Source organism: Psammomys obesus, unplaced genomic scaffold (genome assembly GCF_907164565.1).
Source record: "Psammomys obesus unplaced genomic scaffold, mPsaObe1.curated_primary_1811, whole genome shotgun sequence".
Lineage (NCBI taxonomy): Eukaryota > Metazoa > Chordata > Mammalia > Rodentia > Muridae > Psammomys > Psammomys obesus.
Window position 1 is genome coordinate 5,320,969 of NW_026596131.1, and position 14,276 is coordinate 5,335,244.

The following is a 14,276-nucleotide window of genomic DNA, read 5'->3' on the forward strand; positions in this document are numbered from 1 at the left end:
TGTAGCCTCCCCTTCTGACCCGTGGGTGCCCTTTATTCTTTCCTGGCCATTCTGAGCCTGTTCCTGAAGGAAGCATGGCTTATGTCACTTCTCAGCAGTGAGAACAGCAATGGTTCTTTCCCACAGCAGCTGCTGCTGCTGGTGGTGGGGTTATAGCGCCATTTTCAGCCATGACTGGTGTGTCATGTCTGAGGGCCTTTACAGATAACTAGTAAGGTGCTTATATCTGTAGGTTATAGGGTTGGCTATAGGATTAGGTGGCACTGAAGTTTATTCTAACAATGTTTTCCCCACTTCATTGCATTGTGATGTTTGAATAAGGAAGAGAGTGAGTGGGTTACTTACCTGTCAGGATGCCATTAAGCCTTTGGTGGCCTGTCAGCCAGTGGACTGTCAGTGTCAGTCAGTTGCTGTGGTGGTAAGCAGGTTGACAGCCTCGGCGTCAACAAATCTGTAAGATCAGTGTATCTTGAAAAATTAGAAGCCAATGCTCTTCATGCCAGTGACGTGGCAGCGTGTCCTCCTTTATTCCCTACTAGCAGAACTGGTGTTTGTTTTATTGTTGCTTTTCTTTGAGACAGGATCTCTAGGTAGCCCTGTTTGACCAGGAACTATCTAGACCAGCCTGGCCTTGAATTCCTAGAGATCCCCTGCCTCGCTGGTACTAAAGGTTATGTGTCCCCACACCTGGTGATACTGTGGTTTGATCCAGGGTCCTGTGCATGCTTACTTAGCATGCTACAGTTGAGCCACACCCTTGGCCCCCAGTTTCCCACTTTCTTTAAGGTAAGACTTAAATTCCTTCCTCTCTCTTTAGTTATTAATTTTTTTAGTGATGTGGCAGGGTGAGGAGTTGGGGCTGCTGAAGGACAATCTCAGGTATCACTCCTCAGCGATTAGGCCTAAGTGGCCGTCCAGTGAACCTCAGGGTTCCAGCTGCCGGTTCCTCACCCCTACCCCGGGGGTGCTACCATCACACCTGGGCCTCTGGTTACACGGCAAGCGCTCTACTGACTGAGCTATTCCCAGCTCTCTCTTTCCATTGTTGTAACTTACACAGTATAATTAAAGGCACTTCGACAACCAAAAAAGTAGTTTTTCTTAGATTTGCTTTCTTGGTTAAACTTTTAAATCAGTTCTGAAAATGGCAGCTTGTCATTGGCATCAATTGGACACTGTTCCTGGTGATTCTAATGCTGACAAGAGGCAGATGGGACTCATGGGTTTTGTTTATGACGTTTAATTTGTCCTTAAATAATTACTCTTAATTTTCTCTATTCTACATTTTCTGTAATTTTTCTACCAGGTAAAAATCAATCCTCCTGCAAGTCAACATTAGCCATAAAACTTGAACAGATATTTGCCTAGATTAAAACTGGGAATTATGGGGATGGAGAGGTGGAGGTTAAGAGCACTGGTTGTTCTTCCAGAGGACCTGAGTTCAATTCCCAGCACCTACGTGGTGGCTCACACCATTTATAATGAGATCTGGTGCCCTCTTCTGGTGTGCAGGTGTACATGCTGACAGAACATTGTATACACAGTAAATAAATCTTTAAAAAAATAAAACTTCAAAAATTGGAAATTATAATTATCTGCCTAGGAGCTAGGAATAAGATTTTTTTGGAAGCAATTAATCTTGATGAAAATGGGACTGAACGACTAAATTTTATGTACCAAGCATTTATTAAGCAATCTTCAGTTAAGTGTTATAACAAATTAGGTTGTATACACTTTGGGAGAATTTTTAAATTTAGGGACTGGTGAGGTCGCTCAGCAGGTGGGGGCATCTGCCACAAGGCCAGTGACTTGAGTCTGATCCCGGGACCCACATAGTGGAAGGAGGGAGCCAGCCAAGTTGTCCTCTGACTTAATGCATGCTCCATCATATACTCACACAACAAAAACTGAGGAACAGAGGGGAGGAGAAGAGAGGTATTGCGGAGTATGTGTAATTTACTCCGAGTGGAGCTCAGTAGTGAAGTGTTTTTAACCAAGCAGGAGAGCGTGGACTCAGTGCTCAGCCATGCACAAACCACTAGCAAGGAATTCAAGCAGCTTTTGCATGTTAAATGAACATGGGATTAAACTGATAATTTCCCAATACCGAAATGCTATCTTACAAATAAGTGAGTTCGAAATTCCGTTTGCCTTTGTCACAAGTCCTGTTCTTTGGCTTCAATAGTTATACCCCTCGGGGGACGTCATCCCCTTTTCACACAACCACATACACCTAACAGCAGTTACATCCCTCAAGGGACATTATCCCTGTCTGTTTACACACACACCCAACAACAGTTCTACCCCTCAGGGGACGTTATCCCCCTCTGTATACGCACACCTGGATCAAAGGAAGGATCAAATGTTGATATTTCAGTCTACAAAAACTTAATAGAGACGGTTGAACAGAAGTAATGGGCGAGGGTTTTTGTCCAGTTTGTACTTATTTCTACATTATCTCTTTGGTCTCACGATGTAGTCCAAGCTGGCCTTGATCTGGCATCCTTCTGCCTCCGCGCCTCTCCAGAGCTGCGACCACAAATGTGCTCCGTCTGGACTTGCGTTTCGAAGCGTACATCCCCCCCCCCCCCCCCCCCCCCCCCCCACACACACCCGACACGGGGCTGTGACTCATCTCGAACCCCGCGAGGAACGGAGGGTCCGGGGCGTCGGTAGTTTCCACTCGGAAGCAGCCCCGGTGGTAAAATCCAAGCAGGCAGTGGCGGGACTGCTATAGACCGCCGCAGCGGCGATCCGGCCCTTCCCGGCAGGAAGCGCGTCGCCGTCCCCGGCGGCGCCCACGAGGCGGCCCTCCCCGCGCGCACCCGCCGCTGCCAGTGGCGGGCGACACCTGTGACCGCCCCTGGGAGGAGAGAGGAGTCGGCAGCTTGGCCTGCAGGCGTCGCCGGAAACCCAGGTAAACCAAGCGACCCCACTGCGGGCAGGCCACCGCCGCCCACCCCACCCCCGCCGGCCTTGGACGGTCTGGATGGCCCCTGAGCCGGGGTGGAATCAGCTCTGCTTTAGAGCCCTGCAAAAGTTCGAAGGTCAGTGTTGGGGCTGTAACACAGTGGAAGTCCTCTTAGGTACAAATTCGTTGTCGTCCCCCCCGCCCCCCCAACCTTGGCACCGCCAAAAAAAACACCTAGTTTTCGTCACCTTCTGGATTCTTTTATCCGGAGCAACTCTGTCCAATGGAAAAGCACCACAAGCCACGCGTGTAGTTTTAACTCGCCTTGTAGGCCCTCTGACAAACAGAAAAAAGAAGCAACTAGAATTCATTTCGGTAACTTTTATTCCAGTGCCACCCAAATGTCATCTCAACACGTAATCACTAAGAGTTGAGAGAGTTTTTTTTTTTTTTTTTTTTTTTAATCGTTTTTCTTACCAAGTCTTCAGAAACCTTATCTGACATCTCAACTGTAGCTGGCTGCCCCGTGTGACTGTGGTTCTGTGACAGACAGTGCAGCTCCGGATTCATACCACCTTGCAGTCACCGCGGAAGATGTACCCTTAAGTCTGAGGAGGCAGCAGTGGAGAAAGGCTGAGCCAGGGACCATATCATTCAGGTCTTCTGGATGCACCAGCTGAATGTGGCACAGGAGGGTCTCTGCTTCAGCGTCCAGTCGGCACTCAGGAGGATTTCTCTCCCTTCCTTCCTTCCTTCCTTCCTTCCTTCCTTCCTTCCTTCCTTCCTTCCTTCCTTCCTTCCTTCCTTCCTTCCTTCCTTCCTTCCTTCCTTCCTTCCTTCCTGTTTTTGTTTGAGGCAGGATCTCACCCTGTAGCCTGGACTGGCCTCAAACTTGTGCCAACCTCCCTGCCTTAGACTCCCCCAAAGCTGGCTGTTTTACTTGGAACGTATTTCACTCTGGGAAAGCCGAGTTGTGAGGTTTTAAATGTGGAGACTGCCTAGTCTTAAACTGTGGATAGTAACTCCACAGGACCTCCCCTAACTGAGTGTCAGGGGTACCAAAAAGAAAAAAGGCAACTGTGAAAGTTTTCTGGATGTACAGTTAGTGCTAGAGAGATGGATCAGTGGTTAGGAACATAGGCTACTCTTGCAGATGACCTGGATTTTATTCCCAGCACCCACATGGTGGCCCACAACTATGTGTAACTCCAGTTCTAGGGGATTCAACACCTCAAGTACCCACTGGACTCTGAAACAGAGGCCCTCCTGTGCCATATTCAGCAGGTGCATCCAGAAGACCTGCATGACATGGTTCTTGGCTCAGACTTTCTCTACAGCTGCCTGGTTCTACTTTTTCTCTCTTTTCCTTTCCTTCCCTTCCTCCCTCCTTCTTCTCTCTCTCTCTCTCTCTCTCTCTCTCTCTTTCTTTTCGTTGAGACAGGGTTTTCCTGCGTAGCCTCGGCTGTCCTGGACTCCATCTGTAGACAACTTACAGAGATCCTCCTGCCTCTGCCTCTCCAAGTGCTGGGGTTACAGGCATGAACCACCACAAATGGCCTGCTGTCTCAGTCTTAAGGTTACGTCTTCCCCATGGACTCCAGGGTAGTATGAATCCTGATCTACACTGTTATGTAATACCCATAAACACATGCAGAAAAATTCTTATTTACTTAAAAATATCTTTAAAAGTAAAGGTGCAGTGATCAAAAATGAATTCAAAAGCAAATGGATAGCGAACTGAGGTTTTCTGGCAGAGCATATCTGGGTCACACTGCAGATTCACCGCGTCCCTGAGTCTGAGCACACAACACACACGTTGTGCATCACATGCCATCACACATGTCTGCGAAACTGCTCCCGCCGCTCCGCCGAGATTCCAGACTGCCCTGTGCAAAGAGCTGCGGAGTTTTTAGTGTATGCAAAGTCTGCTCCAGTAGAAACGTGGTTTAACTGTAGAAAACAGCTGCTGTTTTTCTGTAGCCACCCCTCTGCATGTATCATTAGTACATTTCTGATTTTATTAGGTTACAGTGTTTCCTTTCAGAAGTTCCCATTTGATTTGCTGACTTCAGTTTCATTAAAAAAGAAATGGTATGATGAATTTTGGCTTGAGATTAGGGCAAATTTTCCAACAATGTCTCAAATGGCCCTAAATAGATTCTAGTGCTGTGTACTGAGTTTTTAAGAGAAGTACCATTTTCAGATCTGAAGATTTAAAAAAAAAAATCGTATTCATGAGCTGAGGAAAATGTTGAAGATACTGTGCGTCTTGCATTAACAGATGCTCAGCCACAATTTAATCCCCCACTCTGGTGTGTATGTATGCCGTAAAACGATATAACCATATCCAGCCCATTAGTAAGAAGTTTGCTTTCATCTTTAATAAATGGTAAAATCTCACATATATAATTCATATATATGTAAAATCTCAAAGAAATGTTTTAAAGTAAATATGGTTTATTATCAGTAAATGTTTGACCTACATACCTGTTTTGCATACCTACGTACCTGGGGTGGCAAAAGTTTCTCAGGCAAAGAAAAGGGGTCACAAGTGGAACACGCTGAAGATATCCTGATTTGGTGGATATAGAGAGATTTAGGCCTGTAACAGCTGAGTAAATGTGTGGCGTTTAAACCAGTGGCAAAAATTGGACCCAATTCAGGTTGTTCTAAAGTCAAGTTCTGTGTTACTTTCAGGTGTGACCTTGTGCAAGTAAATACTGACAGCCAGAAACCAAACCACTGTTTTCCAGATTGTTTCTAAAGAGGCTTATGAGATTTAGGTTTCTTTCAACTTCTTTCCTAATCAAGAAGGGGCCATCTGGGGTTCGTAAAAAAAAAAAAAAAAGAGAGAGAGAGAGAGAGGAGTCAGTCTGTGGACTTCTGCCTTAGTGGAGGAAAAGAGAGTGCTGTGGGAGGAAAGCACTTGCTATCAGCTGAGGCATTTGGAAAGGAAACTGGGCACAGTGGGTGAAGGTACTCGCTGCCAGGTCTGATGTCCCGAGTTTGACCCCTGGGTTACCCTCCGGCTCCCATCTCTGTACCGTAGTACAGCCTGCACATGCATATGTGCGCACACACACTACATGTAATAGTGATAATTGATAATACAGAAAGATCCCTTACACACATGAAGAGAGTTATGGGCGCTGGCTATCCTTCAGTGATAGAGTACATGTCTGGTATTGATAAGGCCCTTGGCTTTCATAAAGAAGGAAAAGAGGAAAGGAAAAAAGAGCCACGCTGGTATTTCACTTGCTTCTCTGCAGTCCTGGAGATGGGGCGCGGGTCTTTCTGAGTGCTAGGCAGTTACACACCCAGCTCAGCTGGGTATTGCAAAGTAGCTAGTGGAAAGGACTTGGAATACTGTCAACACAAAGACAAACTCTGGGATGGTAGACGTGCCAATTATTTTGATTTGACCTCAGTAGCCATTGTATACACGTACTGAAATGTCACACTGAGCCCCATAACTATGTACAGTTTCCATGTGTCAATAAATATCTATTGGGCTCCAGGCATGGGCGTATACACCCATAATCCCAGGATTTGTGACGTTATAGCAGAAGAATAGTGAATTGAACCATAGGTGGGACTTTTCTATAAAAGCTCTAGGCCAGTTCGGGCTACATGGCTGTGGGGGCAAGTTAAAACAAAATCTGCATGGGCAATATATTAATCAATCTCACGGCCCTCCATTTGCATGCCTGCTCAGCATTCATTTCTTCCATCTGCTGTCTTTAGTCTCTGCTCATGGATCAATCCGTGCTTGGTCCTTTCAGCTCACATGCCATATCGTATACTTGCTGGGCACTTTGAGCCCTGTCTTCAGGTCTTGGAGTGACAGTGGTTTCTGTGCACAAAGTTTTCCGCCCACCAAGCACTTCACAGTAGCACCAGAGTCGTGGGTTGTCACTGTAAATAGAAACCATTTTTAAAACTTCATGTAGCAAAGGACTTTGTCAGTCACTGAAAAATAACAAAACTCATTCATTCACATGTTTAGTTTCTTAATATTTTAATACCAGGTACTATGTGCTAGGCCTTGTCAAATCTTTCAGGATATAGCAATGAAGAAAAAGGAAAAAACAAACAAACAACAAAACAAAACAAAACAAAACAGTATCTTCCCTAATTTCCTAGAGGAAGAGCCAGAGAATCAAGCAGTTAAATCATTGCTTTTATAGCACAGAGCCAAAGTAAAAGAACAGAAGCAAATTCATTTGGGCTTGGGGTTGATAAAGTCTCACTCTTGTAGTCCAGGAAGCTTTGAACTTGCTGTAGTCTGGGATGACTTTTAACTGATCCTATATGTATGTGCCACCACACCTGGTTCTATGCAGTACTGGGGATTGAACTGTGGGCTTCCTGCACACTAGGTGAGCCCTCTACCGAATATTTTTTTGGATGGGACCGTTAGAAATGCCTCCAGAGGGCTGGCATATGGAATTAAGCAAATTAAATGCTATGCCATATGTCCATTGAAGGGGAGGGGGTGTACCAGGCACAGGCAACCTCAAGTGCTGAGGCTTGTAACAGCAGGGAACAGAAAGAACTAACAGGGGCCGGAGAGGTGGCTTTGTGGACACACATGGAAGCTCACAACCATCTGTAACTGCAGTACAAGAGACCCTGACTCCCTTTTCTGGCCCCCGTGGTCACAGATACATGCAAACTAGAACACTCATAGAAATGGGGAGGGAGAATCGATCAGAGGCAAGCATAGTTGGACCAAAGGCGAAAGTAATAGCATCATGTGGTCCATCTAAGGTCTATCCTTGAAGAGTTGTGGTTGGTTTGTGTTTTAAAAGAATCACCGTGGTGGTTATGTGGCGATTCACAGAGGCGTCTCTTTGTAGCAGTTAAGCACGCTGGGAGATTATTGTTATAAAGCAGTTAAGATGCTATTAGCTTGGATCAAAGAGAGAAGCAGGGACGGATGGCAGTCCAGCCAGGTCTTGGATATATTTGGATAGTAGAGCCAGGTGTCCGGGCACAAGCCTATAACCCAGCGCTTAGGAGATGGAGGCAGGAGGATCAGTTCAAGATCATCCTTTCCAGGTAGTGAGTTTGAAGCTAGCCTGAGCCACATGGATTCTGTGTCAAGAACACTTCCCAGAATAAAAACAAAACCAAACAAAAACCAATGGCTCTGATGGCATTTTCAGAGATAGCAAAGGTCAGTGTAGTTTAGTGTCTGCTGTGAGTAACACAAGGCTGCATGCAGTTCATCAGCAGAGGCAAGACTAAAGCTGGCCTGCTCAGGGGACAGGAAGGACTTCATGTTTGAGTCTAAGGAAGAAGGTTACCAGGGTGTTTAACTTGTTTGTCTTCCTGAGTATCTGGAAAAGCAAATAAGTGGCACAAATGCCTGGCCCAGGGTCGTGTTCACTCTCAATAATCTTTGACCATGTGTTCTGGAGCATCAGACTTGCTGTCCGATTTTCCCTCCAAGGACTCTATAGGCATTGAAATAACCTTCATTTGGATTTTATTTTTTAGCTTTTGCATGAAAACCCGAACTGCTAGTTCCTGGCCACTGTTTTTGTCTTGGGTCTTCAAAACCATTATAAAAATGAACAGCAGGGGGACCTAGTCTCCTTCCTGTTCCTCGTGTATGACCCACCTGTTGGATGTGGTGGACCTGGATTAGAAACACATGAGGACGGTCTCTCTTTCCTCAGTGTTTTGTGTATCTATAGGAGTGACCCAGCCTTTAATGTCATCCAAATGGCTTTTAAACGGGCTGATTCTAATGACTGTTTAAAACCTTCTGAGCAATAGCTTCTAAACACTAGATTGCATATCAGTGAGCTCCCAAATGTGGTAGCTTTTGAAAATATAGATCCTGATGGACATCAGAAGTTCAAGGTTGTCCTTGGCTGCATAGTGTTTTCAAGGCCACCCCTGACAAATCAGAGAGAGGGAGGAAGGAGAAAATGAATCATGATGATTTTGATTGTTTGTTTATTCTGGACAAATACCTGCCTCTAGGTGACTTGAATTTAGTCTGCTGAAATTCAGACTTAGGATGTATTTTCTACTCTATCACCAGATATAAAATAAATGCTCTGAAGCTACATACTGCTGGAGAATAAAACTGATAACATTTTTGGGTTCAATTGGTAGAGTGCCTGCCTAGCATACAGCAGGCCCTGGGTTTGATCCCCAATACTCCATAAAGCTGGGCATTAGTACATGCTTAAAATCCCAGCACTTAGGATGTGGCAGTTGGAGAATCAAAACTGCTACATAGCCAGTGAAAGCTAGCCTGGCTTACATAAGATTCTGCCTTCCAAAACAAAAAAAACCAAAACAACCCCCCCCCCCCAAAACAGAACAAAATGAAACAAAACATTAATAACTAGACAAAGGCACACAGCTGACATTTGTACAGAAAGGGCATGGTGTATATACAAGGACAGAAAATAAGGAGCTGAAAAGAGTAATCATGGAAAACAAAATAAATAAATAAATAAATAAATAAATAAATAAATAAATAAATAAATAAATAAGATAGCACGTTGGCGATTGTCTGGTCTTGCCTGACTTTGATGCCTATGATCTGAAAATTACTCTGATGAGGGGCTGGAGAGATGGCTGAGTCGTTGAGAGCACTAGCTGCTCTACCAGAGGACCCAGGTTTCATTCTGAGTACCAACCCGAAAGCTCGCAATGCCTGTGACTCCAGTTCCAGGGGATCTGACACACCAGAACATTCGGGCTTCTGCACGCAGTGCACAGACATACATTCAGGCACTACACCCATACGCATAAAACACAGTGATGGCTTATTATTGTAACGGTGTAGGTGTTTTGCCTGCATGTATATCTGTGCACCACATCTGTGCCTGTTGCCCTCAGAGGCTGGAACAGGGCACTGGATCCCCCTGGAAATGGAGTTACTGGTGGTTGTGAGCTGCCATGTGTATGGGGACTTGAACCCAGGTCCTCTGGAAGAGCAGCAAGTGCTGTTATTGCTGAGCTATCTCTCTAGTACCCAGATAGTAGACATTTAGAAAAATGACTTTCACGATCCTGTGTGTGTATGTGTGTGTGTGTGTGTGGGGGGGGGGTTTACATGTGTGTAAAGGTGAGCGTTCCTGTGTCTGGGTGTGTGGATGTCAGAGGTCATGACAGGGTGTCTCGCTCTATCATTTCCCACCTTATTTTGAGGCAGGGTCTCTTACTGAGCCTGAAGCTTGCTCTTTCAGCTAGACTGGATGGCAGTTGAGCTCCAATCTCCCCACCCCAGGGGTCTGAGATTGGGCTATATTTTTAGCCCCGAATATGACCCCTTTTAAAAGTTTTATCATTTTTTTCTTTTTTGAAGACTGACCGGCACTTGTGGTGCTGTGGCCTCGGCCTCCCTAGTGCTGGCATTACAGGTGTGAGCCATCACACCAGGGACAACCATACCTTTCCATCTGTCAGAACTTAATCTTCAGTGCTGTCGCGCTGACCCATTGTGGTATCCTCGACTCTGGGAATATGCATAAGAAACTATGGTCTGCTGGCCAAATCCAGTCCACTACGGATTCATTTTTACTTTTTGTAGGTGACAGGACCTAGAGTGCTCCCCAGTAAACTATATTCCTCAGTGCTCTCTCTCTCTCTCTCTCTCTCTCTCTCTCTCTCGCTGTCTTTTTTTCTCCGGTTCGCTGTGTAGACCAAGCTAACCCTGAACTCATGATCTTCTTGGCTTTGTCTCCCAAATTCTGGAATTAGAGGTATGTGCCACTAAGCCTGTTACCAAATTTTCTCTTTCTCTCTCTCTCTTTTAAGATTTAATGTGCCAGGCAGTGGTGGTGCACACCTTTAATCCTAGCACTCAGGAGGCAGAGGTGGGTGGATCTCTGAGTTTGAGGCCAGCCTGGTCTACAGAGCTAGTTCTAGGACAGCCAGGGCTGCACAGAGAAACCCTGTCTCGAAAAACAAAAACACCAACAAAAGGATTTATTTTTATTTTCAGTTATATGTGTGTTTATGGATGAGTGGCAGTGCCTGAGGAGTCCAGAAGAGGCTGGCAGATCTGCCAGAGCTGTAGCCATGGCCATTGTGAGCTGTCCAGGCTGGTGCTGGGAGCTGAACTTAGGTCCTATGCAGCAGTGATACGGAGCCATCTCTTCAGTCCCTCCGATTTTTGTTTTCATAGATTGTGAACTAAAAATACCTTATAATTTCCCCCTCAAAAGCTAATATTTTAAATATTATAATTTTTAATTTAAATTTATATTTATAATTTATTCAATTTACATCCAGATTGTAATCCCTTCCCTTGGCTCCTCCTGGTCCTGCCCTCCCTCCCCCTTCCCCACTATTCCCCTCCCCTATTCTGCAGAAAGGGGGAGCCCTCCTCCCCTACCATCTGACCCCAACCTATCAAGTCTCATTAGGGCCGCCTGCATCCTCTTCCTCTGTGGCCTGGCAAGCCCCACCTCCCATCAGAGGGAAGTGATCAAAGAGCAGGCAACAGAGTCCATTTCAGAGACAGCCCCTGCTCCCCTTACTAGAGAAGCCACACATAGAGACTGAGCTGCCTATTGGCTATATCTGAGCAGTGGGTCTAGGTCCTCACCATGCATGTCCTTAGTTGGTGCACCAGTCTCTGCAGGACCCCATGGGCCCAGATACATATTCTCATTTTTATGAAATTCAAATTTCTGCATCCATGATAAGCTATTGTTAAAGGCTTCCATGCCCCTTCATTTCCAGTCTGTGGCTGTTTCAGACTTACTATGGCAACTGAATAGTTTTGGCAGAATCCTTGTGATAAGAAAAGCCTCAAGAATTTACTGTCTTGACCTTAATAGTAAAAGCCTGCCAGTCCTTGGCATTGAGTATCTGTGCTGTTTACTTAGAGATTTAGTGTTCGGAGCAGGCGTGTGCTTCAGTAGTGCCCCTGTCTAGCATGCTCAAAAATAAACAAACAAACAAACAAACAAATATCAGGGTTCAAACCCATACCCACAGAAATTAAGCATAGTGACTCATGCCTGTAATCCTAGCAATTGGGCGGTGGAGTCAGGAGGATTAGAAATTTAAGGTCATCTTTGACTACATAGTAAGTTCAAGGTTAGCCTGGGCTACATGAGACCATGTTGCATAAACAAACAAACAAAAAAAACAAGCAAGCAAACTACCTCATGGAACAAACAAGAAATTCTCAAAGTTCTTGGGGCTTTCTGTAAATGAGTTTGGCTAATTATATCAGCTTCTAAGCACTGTGGCAAAATAGCTGAGATAAAAATCCCCTTCAGGAGCTTGCCTCAATAGCCTAACTTCCTCCCACTAGCCCTACCTCCCAACAGGGCCAGGACCTTTTAACACCACACCATTTTAACCTTTATCACTTTCTTAAAAAGAGGGTCTTAAGATGTAGCCTTAACCAGGCTGACCTTGAACTAGCAGCCATCGCCTGCCACTGTCTTCTGAATGCTGGGATCACAGGCATGTGCCACAATGCCCAGATGTTGTTACCTTTCAAAAAATACGTTTTGATTTATCTTGTGTGCATGGGGCTGGTATATGTGTATGGGCATCAGAGGCCTGCTCATACACCTTTAATCCTAGCACTCAGGAGGCAGAGGTGGGTGGATCTCTGAGTTTGAGGCCAGCCTGGTCTACAGAGCTAGTTCTAGGACAGCCAGGGCTACACAGAGAAACCCTGTCTCGAAAAACAAAAACACCAACAAAAGGATTTATTTTTATTTTCAGTTATATGTGTGTTTGTGGATGAGTGGCAGTGCCTGAGGAGTCCAGAAGAGGCTGGCAGATCCGCCAGAGCTGTAGCCATGGCCATTGTGAGCTGTCCAGGCTGGTGTTGGGAGCTGAACTTAGGTCCTATGCAGCAGTGATACGGAGCCATCTCTTCAGTCCCTCCGATTTTTGTTTTCATAGATTGTGAACTAGAAATACCTTATAATTTCCCCCTCAAAAGCTAATATTTCAGTTCTCTCTTCCATTCTGTGGGTTCTGGAGATCAAACTCAGGCTGTTAAGCCTACCTGAGCAATCATGCTGGCCCATGAGTGCACATATGGGCACATGAACCCACATCATAGGCACATGCATATACATACACACATATACACATGCACACACGCACATACACACATGAACTACACACTCACATGCACACACATGCACAGAGAAAGAGACACAGAGAGAGAGAGAGAGAAACATGAAGTTCTTCAAGGAATGGTGGCATTTACCTTTAATTCTTGTATGCAAGTGGCTGAGGCAGGAGGATTACCATGAGTTTGAGGCCAGTCTAAGTAGTAAGCCAGGCAGGGATAGAGTTGAGATTCCGTTTCATTAAAAAAGAAAAGAGAAGGAAGGAAGGAAGTCATAGTGTCAGGCTAAGCTATACTTCATTTTTAAATTGAGAATACGCTTTTTCGTGTGATTAGGCTATTTAATTTTTATCTGTCCTGATGTGCATTATTTAATTATTCTTTTGAATTATTTCTAAGGCATTTAAAAATATAGGAAAGAGCCAATGGAAAACAAATGGTCAAGCCCAGCATCTTGATGCTTGTCTCTAATCCCAGCCCTCAGGAAACAGGGGAAGGCAAATTTCTGTGAGTTTGAGGCCAGCCTGGAGTATAGAACGAGTTGCAGGACAGCCAGGGATAGGTAGAAAAAGCCTGTCTCAAAAGAAAGTCAGCTGAACAGTGTGATTGTAGCAGGGATATAAAGAGCTTGTGGCCAGCCAGTGAGACTCTACATAAATGACTAGTTTTAGTGATGCACAGAGACTATGTGTTAGCAGAGTGCTGGGACACAAATCTCTATCACCTCCCCCACCCCCTTCGGCTCAGGGACCAGCTTGGAAGAGAAGGTGAAAAAGCAGTAAGACCAGACAGAGGTCAGGGAGGAACAGAGCAAACACTGTCTTCTGCCAGGCCAGGCCAGGCCAGGCCAGGCCGTCTGCACTTGGGAACTAACAGCAGCTGTGGTTGCAGGCACATGATCAAGCCGGTCACCTTCCAGCACGGACTGGAGGGGACAGATCATGAGCCCCCGGAGCTCAGTTGAGGCGCTACTGACAGGTGGCGGAAGGGAGAGTTCTGTCTTCTTTAAAGCCGTGGACTCTGCTAAGGCCACCTTGCTTCCCACCTGAACTACACAAATTGGACTCCATGGGTATAAAACAACAAAAAGGAAGAAAAAAAAAAAGAAAGAAAAACAGAAATAGAAAAGAAAAAAAAACAAACAAAAAACAACAACAAAAAAAACAGTAATACAAGGCCAGGGTGGGAGGAGTTAGGAAGAGGAGTGAGGGTTGAATATGATAAAAAAACAAAACAAAACAAAACAAAACAAAAAAAACACCGTATTTTTCTCAATGATTTAAGAAAAAT

The 14,276-nt window shown here is 45.2% G+C and overlaps 1 protein-coding gene across 2 annotated transcripts in view; it reads left to right on the forward strand.

Moving 5' to 3' along the window:
* Nucleotides 1-2,843: 2,843 nt before the first annotated feature.
* The window catches only part of Arsg (arylsulfatase G), a 126,079-nt gene continuing 114,646 nt past the window's right edge, over nucleotides 2,844-14,276 (forward strand). The window contains exon 1 of one of the 2 annotated variants that reach the window (XM_055592292.1): nucleotides 2,844-2,917. The gene's annotated coding sequence lies outside the window, so the exon portion shown is untranslated. Of the gene's footprint in view, nucleotides 2,918-2,945; nucleotides 3,048-14,276 lie in introns of those variants that run through there. The other variant, XM_055592291.1, reaches the window with a different exon arrangement.